Source organism: Kryptolebias marmoratus, linkage group LG9 (genome assembly GCF_001649575.2).
Source record: "Kryptolebias marmoratus isolate JLee-2015 linkage group LG9, ASM164957v2, whole genome shotgun sequence".
NCBI lineage: Eukaryota > Metazoa > Chordata > Actinopteri > Cyprinodontiformes > Rivulidae > Kryptolebias > Kryptolebias marmoratus.
In genome coordinates, this window is record NC_051438.1 from 4,161,870 (window position 1) to 4,173,207 (window position 11,338).

At 42.5% G+C, this 11,338-nt stretch overlaps 1 long non-coding RNA gene across 3 annotated transcripts in view; it reads left to right on the forward strand.

Annotated features, from left to right (window-relative positions):
• Positions 1-6,387: 6,387 nt before the first annotated feature.
• LOC112451355 overlaps positions 6,388-11,338 on the forward strand; it is a 38,660-nt gene continuing 33,709 nt past the window's right edge. For 2 of the 3 annotated variants that reach the window (XR_005233565.1, XR_003040160.2), the window contains exons 1-2: positions 6,388-9,240; positions 9,993-10,122. This is a non-coding gene — a long non-coding RNA (uncharacterized LOC112451355). The remainder of the gene's footprint in view (positions 9,241-9,992; positions 10,123-11,338) is intronic. The other variant, XR_003040161.2, reaches the window with a different exon arrangement.

An 11,338-nucleotide genomic window follows, 5' to 3' on the forward strand; every position in this document is an offset into this window, starting at 1 on the left:
CACACATGCAGGTTTTTAAAAAAGCCTGGAAAAGTAATCTTTAGAAGCTCCAGGTCATTCCAGGGTGTTACACTGCCCTGATTTAACTTGGGCTGGAGAGCTGAGCTTTACAGTAAGGGAGAGAAAAGTCCACTGGAAGCTCTCTGCAGCTTTCCTTCAGGTTTCTGTGTTCCTAAAATATAAGATATATAATACTTAAAAACAATTTAATTGAAAACAACTTAAAAAGGTTTTAGTATCTCACAGTGTATTGTAATACACACACAATACATCATTAATTCCTAAACATGCTAAAAGAACTACCAGGTAAAAACAGGTTTAACAAAGTGTAATATTAGCTTTAGTTTTACACATGAATCATAGAAATTTCTGTAACATGTACAGTAACATCACCTTCTCTTTGGAGATGAGATGGGAAGCTGAAGACAGGTGGGGTCACATCATCTCTAAGCTGGTCCTGTTAAAGTCCTCTGGTTTCAAATGTTCACTACAGAGCTGAGACGACTGTAGCAACAAAACCCACCTTCTTACTGCAGCTTCCCATTGCCTCCTTAAATCTGTGTTTCTGGGAAACCTTCAAAATGTGAAAAAAAAAACCCAGAAAGATATAATGAGAGAGGAGCACCAGTTCCTCCTGTTAGCATTTCGTTGTTTGCCAAATAACGTTAGCTACGATGACATATTATAATAAATGGTCAAATAACCAAAATTATTGTTCAGTCTTACGTGTTAAAGGTAATCTCCCATGATATACGTAAAATCCAGTCATAGCTGCTCGCTCTCTGTTTACTCCTGTTGGCTCTTAGAGAGAGGAGAGATCTGTCCAACATGGCGGCGACGGCGGATGCGCTCCGGGACATAATGAGGTGTCTACTTATTTATGTTTGTTCAATATCGATCAATCAGGACCAGATAATCCGGTCAGACCTATTAGCCATGGAGACTTACGTATTGTTTTGAGAATCAAACCACTGTTAAACGAGTCCTCGATCAGTGGTTCTAGCACCGCTATAATATCCACTACATTACCTCAACTGCTGCACAGAGCCACTACCGGGTCACCTAAACGTGACCAAATAAATATTAAAATCAATATCTATCCTGCTGCCTGTTTTTCTTTTTCGTGTTTCCGATCTTAGCCTAAAATTGAGATATGAAAAACCAGGCTTTTTTTTGTTTTTCGTGTGATAATAAAAACAAAAAACAAAATAACCAGTCCGTTTTTCATTATTTGACTTTTGATAGTCAATTGAAAATGGAAAGAACGAATGGTACACGGATTATCAAGCTCTCGATGAGATTCGGCATAGTAAAAGCTTTTGCTGGTACCAGTTTTTTTTCGTCTTTTTGGGGTGGATTTTGCCTTTTTAGATGTTTCTATTTTGGATTGGAACTTAAAGCTTGAAGCTGGGAAATATTTTCAGGAAATTTTTTATTTGTTGGTATGGAACTCTATTAGTGTGGCACAGTGGTGTAGTGGTTCGAGCTGTTGCCTCTCAGCAAGAAGGTTGCAGGATCACTTCCTGGCCTGGGGCCTTTCTGGGTGGAGTTTGCATGTTCTCCCTGTGCACACGTGGATTTACTCCAGATAGGAACAATTTTAGAGTCATCAAATAACCTAATATGCATGTTTTTGGTCTTAAGTGTGAATGGTTGTCTATTTGTGGCCCTGCGATGGACTTGTGACCTGTCCAGGGTGTCACCTGCCTCTCGCACAGTGACTGCTGAGGATAGGCACCAGCTCCCCGTGACCCAGAATGGAGAAGCAGTTAAAGAAAGTAGATGCATGGATGGAACTCTATTAAGGACAAAACTTCTGATTAAATGAACTGAATTTTGGGAAAATTTTGGTCACACAGACTGAGGTATTATAGGCTATGTTGATAATATTTCAAAATCTTCATTACAGTATTTTATTTCTTAATTTTCCAAAGAAAGAGTGATTTCTAAATTTACCTGATAGCTGAGTCAGAACCCCCTTGGAAATTTGTAAATTCCGCTTTAAATCATCAAGCTGAATGTTACAAGTTTGTTTAAAAACTGTCCAACAATTACTGAATGATTTGACATGATAAATAAATCTGACTTCACTTGATCAGAAAACATTCCATTAAGGGTTGATTTGGGCCTAAAAATTAGGTTTTCATGTGCTGTCAGAAGTATTTAAGCTCAAGAGAACCTGGGAGTGTACATGCTGATATGCATTGAGAAAAAAAATGTGTTTTTGGACAATGATCCAATTACAAACAAGGTTGCAGATACCAGTTCACTGTTAAGGAGTTCATTAATGCTTTAAAGTTGCCTTGTGTTCTTAAATATACAAAGGTAAACATTTCATAAAAAAATGCACTATACCATTTAACAGCACAATTGTTTACAATTGTTTGTCATCTTTTTGTGGTGAAGGTGTGGGTTTTAAATTAGTAAGGCACAGATTACAGAAATGTATGAGGGGCCGTTTGGGACAAAATGTACGTTTTGTCTCTCACACACTACAAAAAACTCACGCAAACTCAAAAAATGTTCAAATTGTGTATACACACTACTAAAATGCCACACACGGATACAAATTTTATCTTTCTTGCACACATACACTGTACCGACAACTCGCACACACACACAAATGTTAACTTTCTCGCACACACACGCTGTCCCGACGACTCGCACACACACACACTAATGTTACCTTTCTGGCACACACATACTGTCCCGACTACTCGCACACACACACAAATGTTAACTTTCTCGCACACACACGCTGTCCCGACGACTCGCACACACACACACTAATGTTACCTTTCTGGCACACACATACTGTCCCGACTACTCGCACACACACACAAATGTTAACTTTCTCGCACACACACGCTGTCCCGACGACTCGCACACACACACACTAATGTTACCTTTCTGGCACACACATACTGTCCCGACTACTCGCACACACACACAAATGTTAACTTTCTCGCACACACACGCTGTCCCGACGACTCGCACACACACACACTAATGTTACCTTTCTGGCACACACATACTGTCCCGACTACTCGCACACACACACAAATGTTAACTTTCTCGCACACACACGCTGTCCCGACGACTCGCACACACACACACTAATGTTACCTTTCTGGCACACACATACTGTCCCGACTACTCGCACACACACACAAATGTTAACTTTCTCGCACACACACGCTGTCCCGACGACTCGCACACACACACACTAATGTTACCTTTCTGGCACACACATACTGTCCCGACTACTCGCACACACACACAAATGTTAACTTTCTCGCACACACACGCTGTCCCGACGACTCGCACACACACACACTAATGTTACCTTTCTGGCACACACATACTGTCCCGACTACTCGCACACACACACAAATGTTAACTTTCTCGCACACACACGCTGTCCCGACGACTCGCACACACACACACTAATGTTACCTTTCTGGCACACACATACTGTCCCGACTACTCGCACACACACACAAATGTTAACTTTCTCGCACACACACGCTGTCCCGACGACTCGCACACACACACACTAATGTTACCTTTCTGGCACACACATACTGTCCCGACTACTCGCACACACACACAAATGTTAACTTTCTCGCACACACACGCTGTCCCGACGACTCGCACACACACACACTAATGTTACCTTTCTGGCACACACATACTGTCCCGACTACTCGCACACACACACAAATGTTAACTTTCTCGCACACACACGCTGTCCCGACGACTCGCACACACACACACTAATGTTACCTTTCTGGCACACACATACTGTCCCGACTACTCGCACACACACACAAATGTTAACTTTCTCGCACACACACGCTGTCCCGACGACTCGCACACACACACACTAATGTTACCTTTCTGGCACACACATACTGTCCCGACTACTCGCACACACACACAAATGTTAACTTTCTCGCACACACACGCTGTCCCGACGACTCGCACACACACACACTAATGTTACCTTTCTGGCACACACATACTGTCCCGACTACTCGCACACACACACAAATGTTAACTTTCTCGCACACACACGCTGTCCCGACGACTCGCACACACACACACTAATGTTACCTTTCTGGCACACACATACTGTCCCGACTACTCGCACACACACACAAATGTTAACTTTCTCGCACACACACGCTGTCCCGACGACTCGCACACACACACACTAATGTTACCTTTCTGGCACACACATACTGTCCCGACTACTCGCACACACACACAAATGTTAACTTTCTCGCACACACACGCTGTCCCGACGACTCGCACACACACACACTAATGTTACCTTTCTGGCACACACATACTGTCCCGACTACTCGCACACACACACAAATGTTAACTTTCTCGCACACACACGCTGTCCCGACGACTCGCACACACACACACTAATGTTACCTTTCTGGCACACACATACTGTCCCGACTACTCGCACACACACACAAATGTTAACTTTCTCGCACACACACGCTGTCCCGACGACTCGCACACACACACACTAATGTTACCTTTCTGGCACACACATACTGTCCCGACTACTCGCACACACACACAAATGTTAACTTTCTCGCACACACACGCTGTCCCGACGACTCGCACACACACACACTAATGTTACCTTTCTGGCACACACATACTGTCCCGACTACTCGCACACACACACAAATGTTAACTTTCTCGCACACACACGCTGTCCCGACGACTCGCACACACACACACTAATGTTACCTTTCTGGCACACACATACTGTCCCGACTACTCGCACACACACACAAATGTTAACTTTCTCGCACACACACGCTGTCCCGACGACTCGCACACACACACACTAATGTTACCTTTCTGGCACACACATACTGTCCCGACTACTCGCACACACACACAAATGTTAACTTTCTCGCACACACACGCTGTCCCGACGACTCGCACACACACACACTAATGTTACCTTTCTGGCACACACATACTGTCCCGACTACTCGCACACACACACAAATGTTAACTTTCTCGCACACACACGCTGTCCCGACGACTCGCACACACACACACTAATGTTACCTTTCTGGCACACACATACTGTCCCGACTACTCGCACACACACACAAATGTTAACTTTCTCGCACACACACGCTGTCCCGACGACTCGCACACACACACACTAATGTTACCTTTCTGGCACACACATACTGTCCCGACTACTCGCACACACACACAAATGTTAACTTTCTCGCACACACACGCTGTCCCGACGACTCGCACACACACACACTAATGTTACCTTTCTGGCACACACATACTGTCCCGACTACTCGCACACACACACAAATGTTAACTTTCTCGCACACACACGCTGTCCCGACGACTCGCACACACACACACTAATGTTACCTTTCTGGCACACACATACTGTCCCGACTACTCGCACACACACACAAATGTTAACTTTCTCGCACACACACGCTGTCCCGACGACTCGCACACACACACACTAATGTTACCTTTCTGGCACACACATACTGTCCCGACTACTCGCACACACACACAAATGTTAACTTTCTCGCACACACACGCTGTCCCGACGACTCGCACACACACACACTAATGTTACCTTTCTGGCACACACATACTGTCCCGACTACTCGCACACACACACAAATGTTAACTTTCTCGCACACACACGCTGTCCCGACGACTCGCACACACACACACTAATGTTACCTTTCTGGCACACACATACTGTCCCGACTACTCGCACACACACACAAATGTTAACTTTCTCGCACACACACGCTGTCCCGACGACTCGCACACACACACACTAATGTTACCTTTCTGGCACACACATACTGTCCCGACTACTCGCACACACACACAAATGTTAACTTTCTCGCACACACACGCTGTCCCGACGACTCGCACACACACACACTAATGTTACCTTTCTGGCACACACATACTGTCCCGACTACTCGCACACACACACAAATGTTAACTTTCTCGCACACACACGCTGTCCCGACGACTCGCACACACACACACTAATGTTACCTTTCTGGCACACACATACTGTCCCGACTACTCGCACACACACACAAATGTTAACTTTCTCGCACACACACGCTGTCCCGACGACTCGCACACACACACACTAATGTTACCTTTCTGGCACACACATACTGTCCCGACTACTCGCACACACACACAAATGTTAACTTTCTCGCACACACACGCTGTCCCGACGACTCGNTGTATACACAATTTGAATATTTTTTGAGTGTGCGTGAATATTTTTTGAGTTTGCGTGAGTTTTTTGTAGTACACACCTGATTCAGTGATTAAATTACCTTTTCATGTTTTGCAGAAGCCTGTTAATCACCCACTGATTCAAATCAGGTGTGTTGGAGCAGAGAAACAAGTAAAACATGCAGGATAGCGGCTCTCCAGGACCAGGGTTGCCTGCCCCTGAGCTATTTGAATCAGGAGCAGAAAAACCTAAAACCTCCAGGACAGCGGCCCTCGAGTCCTGGACTTTGAAACCCCTGCTTTAGAGGATAATGTGCAGACTGATACACTAAGGTTTTATATATGTTGTTCTTTCAGCTGTTCTCTTCTGCAGGGGCAGCCACAGCAAGCAAACTCGTACAAAACACTTGACTACTGTTTTATGCCTGATGCCCTTTCTGACGCAACCTGAGCTCGAACCTTCAGCCTCAGGATTAAGAGATTGCAGCTCTGACCACCAAGCTACCACAGCCCTTAAAAATAAAGAAATAAAAAACAGACTGTTTAAACAGTTTCAGACTTAAATACTTAAATGGGCTAGTCTGAGGCACAAAACTCCCAGGCTGAAAATAGTCCCATTCCAGCTCTCTGCTAAACAGTTAGACTGTAACAGTTGGATAATAATAAGTTCCTACATCTATCAGTCACCAGGACAGGAGAATTACTTATCAAAATGACCAGAGATCAATAAAGACATTTTAATTACAGAGTTTCATGTATACATGGGGCCAAACCTTTTAAGAATGTCACAAGTAGTGATGCATATCAAACTTTGCTGTCTCAGTGTTTTTATATCTTTTTGTTAAAAGTTTTTTTCCCCTTATACCCCAAACATTTAGAAAGGAATTAGAGAAAATGTCTTCACCCTAGTCCTCAGCAGTGCAATATGTGGACTTTTACCGAAATGGTTTTCTTGTAGGCTTCTTTGCTGCCTTTCTTGACACTAGGCAATCCTCCAAAAGGTTTTCGCCTCACTGTGTGTGCAGATGCAATCACACCTGACTGCTGCCATTAGTGAGCAAAGTTCAGGATCCTGAGGCTGAATCAACTTTCGGAAACAGTCCTGGTGCTTGCTGAATGTTCTTGGGCACCCTGAAGCTTTCTTCACAACAATTGAACCTCTCTCCTTCAAATTCTTGATGGTATAAATGGTTGATTTAGGTGTAATCTTACCTGCAGCAATATCCTACAGCCTGTGAAGCCCTTTTTGTGAAAAGCAACAATGACTGAATGTTACCTTGCATGTAACCATGGTTACCAAAGGACGAACAGTAATTTCAAGCACCACATTCAGTCTGCTATTCTAACTCAGTCAGCATGGAAGAGGGATCTCCAGCAATGTCCTCATCATCACTCTCACCTGTAGTAACAAGAGGATCACTGGAATAATGTCAGCAGGTCTTTTTGTGGCTGAATGCAGTGGAAATGTTGTTTTTTGGGGAGGAACTAAGTTCATTTTCATGCGAAAGAGGGACTTTGCAGTTAATTGCAAATCCTTTGATCACCCTTCATATCATTCTGGAGTAAATACAAAATGTCATGAAAACTGAGGCAGCAAGCTTTCTGAAAAATATTTGTGTCATTTTCGAAAGCTTTAGCCACAGGTGTACAAGCTGAAAACTGCATATTAGTATCTGGATATCTTAGTTTACTGTCATTAATCAGTGCTGTTCTGCACACAGACCCTTCCGCACACATCAGATCAGCGCTTCCTGACAGTGAGTAGAAGTTTTTTTTGTTTTTTTTTTTTTATCTCAGAGAAACAACAGAACACACTTCATCTTCTTCTAGAGGAGGTTTCTTTTTAAATGAACAAATTTTAAATGTCATGGTTTTTATGCAGTACTCTATTTTTTTCTTATTTATTAAAACTTTAGAGAAAAATAGAAGCTTATCAGAACATCCATAGCAGTAAAATCTGTAAGATTATTCATTGTGATGTAGCAGGAGGAAATAAGAAGGGTTATAACTTATTTTAGTACTGTTTTAAACTCTTGTTAAAAGGGGGCTCCACATCAAATGTGTCGATCCAAAATATTTAGACTACTTCATTTATTTCTCCCTATTTTTTTAATCAGATCTTAACAGCTGAAGGCCAAATCTGTTCATTACAGGGAATTTTCAATTATATTATTGTGGCAGTATGCCCTGGATGCTCTAAATATGCCACACAAGTGCCTGTTTCTAATTGGCTATGGACCTAGCTGTCATCATATAAAGGGCCCTCCCTTACCCATCTGACATCACATTGCTCGCCTTCTGGTTCAGACTTCCCCGTTTGCTGGTTCTGTATGCTGTATGCGTGCAAATGTTGCACTGAAGAACGTTCAATCCTTTTCACAGCTGCCAGTAGAAGTTTGTCTGATTTCCCCTGTTATAGGAGCTACATTTTGGGCTCAGTGACGCTGCTGTTTGCCCTTTGCGGGCTTCTTGCCTGTTGTCCTGCATCAGGTTTGACTTGTGATGCCCAGCTTCAACTGATTCTTTATGCTAGTGCTGCTTCGTGTGTGTCCCATCTTCTGCTGTGGCCCTGTTTGTTCATCTCGGCTTCAGGAAGGGCGATTATTGAATGCACTAAGCCTACTGCTGCTTGCCAATCTATTGTAGTTTGGACTGAAATACTTTTATTGTTGTGATTTAATTTGTTTGATTTGGGTTAATCTGTGTTTATGTAAACTGAATGTTCTGTTGCAGTTTTCCTAATTTCCTGTGTATTTGCAACAGGGCCATAGCCAGCTCTTGGTGTTGGTGGTGGATTGTCTGGGTGGTGGTTCTTTTTCTGGTTTGTGGTGCACTATTTTCTTATTTTTATTGTTTGCTGTGTTGTTTCTTTTGCCTGTTGTGCTTTTGTTTTAGGCCACTACCCTGTTCTGCCCAGAGTTGAGTCCTCAAACTGTCTACTTTGTGTGTGTGAGTGATTATGGTTCTAAATTAGAATTTGTATATTTTTTTTATTGGGTACAGAAAATAGTTTCATATAGCAAATAAAATCATTGCTAAATTGCAGGAAATTGTCTCTGGCCTTGTCTGTAATGAGTCTGTGCCTTAAAGGTAACTTTAAAGTGGGGTTGTTGCAATAAATTCTAATTGCACATTTTCTGTTATACTGATGCTGCCACAATATGTTACCAATAAAGAGGGAAAATTTGCCTTTTAAGGTTTATTACAAAATTACAATAAAAAAAATAAATTACCAAACAAACAAATAATAGAACAACACAATAAAAATAAAACTAACACTGAAAAATTAGGCAAAAATTTTGAGTTTTAGCACAAGTAATTATTCTAAATTATCAGAACCGGATTTAAACATTTGATATCGCTTTAGAATGATATAACAAATGTAATGTTTGAAAGCAAGAATTAATCCTTTATGCTTTGAAGAAAGACTGGTTAAAATTTTATCAAATATATTAGAAATTATTTGAACAGGATGTTTAATTCGGATCTATGTTAGGGTTTACACATGCAACAATTAAGATAAGTTGGATTTTTTTTGAGAAATAGTTCATTTTGGAATTTGGGTCAGAAGGATGGTAATAATTCTGCAGATTGTCAGAATATTCCGGACCTATCAGATTAGACATGAGTATCGATTTATCACTTGCATCAGATTAAATTATAACCAGACAGAACAGTTTTTTTTGTTTTTTCATCACCAGCAGGAAGCTGGTGCCTCACCAGTTTGATGCTGTGACCAGCTGTCACTCTGCATTTGGGGCTCCAGGAGAGGCCAGTCAGACCTTATCAGGACCATGGTGGGGAGGAAGATAAGAGCAAAATTCACTGCAGGTCAGTGGTCAGCATTTCATCCAAGGTCACCTGAGGTTGCAGTGATGGCTTTGAGGAAGGCCCGGAGCTGTCAGCTGATGTAGTTAGGAATCAGCAGGTGATGAACATCTGAAATGATTCATTACTGGACATACTGCATCTCTTAAAGGTACAAATGGTCATTCTTTAGCTTTTGTTAATGTTTCCTCTTGCTTTACTTTACTGCTGGTCCTACAAAAATGGACACTTCAAACTTAAGTTAACAAAAATACAGCGAGACAGAAGGAGAGGGTATCAGCATTTTATTTCTATAGTTGTACGAGAGTTTGAAAGGCTCAGTATGTAAACACTTACCCATAACAACACCAATAATGAGTCAGGGTAGAATAACTTTTTGAGACAGAACAGTTGCTGAAAGATGATGGTAGGTAAAAGGTAACTCAAAAAGGATGTCCCTTAGTGCTACAGTAAAAATTGAAGCTGTTTGGCATTTTTAAACTGCATAGCAAAGAGAGTTAAATTCTGCAAGCTACAGCATCTGTCTTGATCAGCCTTTTGACATTGAAACTTACTGATTTATATTTGTAAAGTGCAGCTATAATGATAAGTGTTATTATTCCATTCCAGGCAACAAATATTTTAAATTAAATAAAGAATTTCAGGTGTTATTGTATTAGATAACCGTATGAACATAAGTCAAGTGAAGTCAAGTCAAATTTATTTATATAGTTTTTTTCAGCAACAAGGTGATTGAAAGTGCTTTACAGCATGAAAACACAAAAATACAGAGTCGTAAAACACACACAACAATATGTAAAATATGAGCAAGAATATCCATCCATCCATCCATCCATCTTCTTCCGCTTATCGGGTCGGGTCGCGGGGGTAGCAGCCTAAGCAGGGAGACCCAGACTTCCCTCTCCCAGCCACTTGGGCCAGCTCCTCCAGGGGAATCCCAAGGCGTTCCCAGGCCAGCTGAGAAACATAGTCCCTCCAGCGTGTCCTGGGTCTTCCCCGGGGCCTCCTCCTGGTGGGACGTGCCGAGAACACTTCACCAGGGAGGCGTCCAGAAGGCATCCTCACCAGATGCCCGAGCCACCTCAACTGGCTCCTCTCGACGTGGAGGAGCAGCGGCTCTACTCTGAGTCCCTCCCGGATGACCGAGCTTCTCACCCTATCTCTAAGGGAGAGCCCAGACACCCTCCGGAGAAAACTCATTTCAGCCGCTTGTATTCGC